The 3,458-nt window shown below is 37.7% G+C and overlaps 1 pseudogene; it reads right to left on the bottom strand.

Annotated features, from left to right (window-relative positions):
* Nucleotides 1-634: 634 nt before the first annotated feature.
* LOC123594333 lies at nt 635-1,196 on the bottom strand (annotated as a pseudogene).
* Between the last annotated feature and the right edge of the window lie 2,262 nt (nt 1,197-3,458).

The following is a 3,458-nucleotide window of genomic DNA, read 5'->3' as shown; positions in this document are numbered from 1 at the left end:
GGATGACCGGTAGTAGGTATGCATACATGAGCCAACCCACTTTAAAGATTGTCATCCAGGAGGTGATTTCTGTTGTGGAAACTGATTTCAATTTTATGCTCTTAAAGTATCCATCTATGAGAATTTTATTTTATGTTTTTTAAGTTTATTATTTAATTTGAGAGAGAGCACGTGTGAGTGGGAGAGGGGCAGAGGGAGAACCCCGAGCAGGCTCCACACTGCTGGCACAGACCCCAGTGCAGGGCTCGATCCCATGAACTGTGAGATCAAGATCTGAGCCAAGACCAAGAGTGGGACACTTAACCGACTGAACCAGCCAGTCATCTCTATGAGAATTTTATCTTACTTGTTAAGAAAATTTTCATCGTTTTGTTGTGTCATGAAGCATTGAAACATCCAAACAAATCAGTATGTGGGTGGTGAGGCAGCTGCTTTCTCCTTCACTTCTTTGGGTTCCTAGAACAACTTGTCAGTAGATTCTTTTTTTAAAAAAGATGACCTTTTGTGTTATTCAGGTCTTTAGGCATGTGCTGGTACAACACAAACTTCTGTCAGATGCAACGAGCTAGCATCCAGGTATCATGCACAACAGCTCAGTAATAGCACACTGCATCTGCTCCCACTGCAGTGGGGCTCATTTGTTAACATTTGGAGCATCTGGAGGAGTAAGTATGGTATGGGGAAGAGAACGAAGGGGGAAACAGCATGAGTATGTGGCTGGGAGGAGAGAAGGTCGGCAGAAGTTGTGCAGCCTGAATATGTCATTGGTTCAAACTCAAGCATTCTTGACGTTCTTTAATAGGAACATCTGGTGGAATCCCATCATGAGGTCTTTATCAGCCTTGAGCTGGCCCGCAACCATGGTGATGATGCAGGTATGTGGCACAGGCCGATGATGCTGTGTCGTGATGCTGTGTCGTGATGCTGTGTCGTGATGCTGTGCTAGGTTTTCTGAAACAGAAGGGTAGACGATTTCTCCACAATGGTAGCTTTCTCTTGGGATTTCTGTCCTTCCCACCTAAGGCATGGTGCGTCAATATAAATTGCAACTAGTTGCATTCTGTCATTATCAAGTAACTGGTAGTAATGTTGAATGAAGCTGGATCCAGTCTGTTCCCAGATTGGCTTATTTCCCATTCTGGAGCATCAGCTGGCCTCATTGAGATCCCAGGAGATGGTGTGATGTCTGCAGTGACAGTGGCAACCCAGCATGATCTGCAAGGGGAATCTTAAATACTGATGTCGGTGTAATTAAAATAACTTCTAACATAAAATTGAAAAGAAATTTATTTAGATCAAGCAAGCTTATAAATAATTAGATGGATTTATATAAATCCCAGTTGCTATTAAACTGTGACACAGTCTTTGATTAAGACATTTGTCTGATGGACCTTAAAATGACTTCCCAAATTCAAGGCTTTTCCTTACTTTTTATTATGGTATACCAAAGTTTACAAGTTTAATGTTACAGTTCTGTCAAGTTTTTCTCCCTAGGATTATATAGTGCATGTGTGTTTTGTTCTTGTTCTTGTTTCCATTTTACTGTTGTATCCCAAAGAACAAACAGAAAAAATGATAACGTGGAAGATTCAAATCCATATATACCATATATTAAATATAAACAGACTAAATACTCCATTTTAAAAGTCAAAGGTCATCAGAAAACATCAAAATAATCTTAAAAGTGAACTGCACGGCCTATGGAAAAGAATGGGGAAAAATGTACAATGTGACAGTTAAGCAGAGAAAAGTTGATTTGTTATTCTTACATTGGACACGGTAGATTTAGGTGAAAAAATAGGCTTATTTCAATATAATAAGAGGCTAAATCCAAGAGAAAGATAGAAACACCCTAACCTTATATTTAGCTAACAATATAGCCTCATTTTACAAAGCAGAAAGTGACAGAACTAAAAGGAAATACAGACAAATAATCACATGTGAGAATTTAATTCACCTATCTCTGAAACTAAGAGAAAAACAAGGGGGAAAAAAAACAAAAATAGCCCTTCTTATCATCTGGGCAATTCTTTCTGAGATCTTGTCCCTTCAAATTCTGTGTTCAAACAAATGTCTGATAATTTTTCCAGTTTTTCTAGATTTCCTCAGCAGAATGGTTATGCTGTAAAAGGCCATTCTGTCACTGCTGGAAGCAGACATCTTCATAAACACAGTTTATTTTTTTGTGGCATGCTATAGTTTGTAGCTTTTTATCCATAAAGCCAATTAATTAAAAATTAGGAAAATAAACCATTTATTTTAGAGTACATGATCTTCACTAGCAGCAGATATTTTTTTTCATAGTTTAGATTCTTCCAATTAATTTTATTTGATTGAGCTAATAAATGTTTCTTCATTCAGTATTCATGTAGTAGGTATACTCCATTTGCTGGAGTTTCATTCTAGATCGATTACCTACTGGAAAAAGCATCAAGTAAATAAGGTCTGTTTACAGATATTTATATGTATAGGTTCCTGTATTCGCACATATTAATGAAACAAAATCATATGCTAGGGTTTAACAAAAATCTGAAAGAATTCAAGGAAATTGTATGAAAGAAATCATAATCTCCGATGAAGCTGTCAGCAGCATATGCAGATCTAAAGTTTGAACATGCATTCAATTCTATGTTGGAGCTCATCTGATCAAGGTAGACTGGATAAATCAGATCATCTCTCTCCTGAGAAACTAGAAAGAGAAGAAAGATTGGAAAACTAAGAAAGGTAAATAAATATTACACAGTAAAAATCCACAGAAGTGAATATAGCATTTTAAGTGGCTTTCATCTTGAGGGTCTGCAGATGCAGAGAGCTTACTTAGAGACTGGAAATTAAACAACACTAACTTCCAATAAGTTCACCAAGATACAGGGAGAACCAAGTTCAGGCATCACTGATCATTGTCTTTGTGTGGTGGGAGATGAGATAGATACAAATTCTGTGGGGTTTGGGCGGGACTCTGAAGGTTATGGTTTGGAAGCTGTAGTGAACCTGAAATCAACCAATTCTAACCAGGGACAAAATCCTGACTTTGAATCATTGGAATCTCTGATTAGATTAAGAATGTCTGAAAATGATAGTGCCGTGCTGCTAGTTGCTCAGCCAGAGTAAAATTAAATTTGGATTATCTCTGTAATTTTCATATATTATTTCTGGCACACAAGTAAAAATGACTAGGAAAAGTATGAGAAAAAATGTGACTAAAACTCAACTGAGGGGTACTTATCTGGCTTAGTGGAGTGTGCCACTCTTGATCTCACGTTTGTGAGTTTGAGCCCCACACTGGGGGTAGGGATTACTTTTAAAGCCTTAAAAAAAATAAGGGGAGGTGGGTGGGAGATGGGCTAGATGGGTGATGCGTATTAAGGAGGACTCTTAGTGTGATGAGGATCAGGTTTTGTATTTAAGTGATGAATCACTGAATTCTACTCCTGAAACCAATATTGCACTGTATGTTA

This window comes from Leopardus geoffroyi, chromosome X (assembly GCF_018350155.1).
Source record: "Leopardus geoffroyi isolate Oge1 chromosome X, O.geoffroyi_Oge1_pat1.0, whole genome shotgun sequence".
Taxonomy (NCBI): domain Eukaryota; kingdom Metazoa; phylum Chordata; class Mammalia; order Carnivora; family Felidae; genus Leopardus; species Leopardus geoffroyi.
This window is presented reverse-complemented; position numbering and strand designations above follow the sequence as displayed.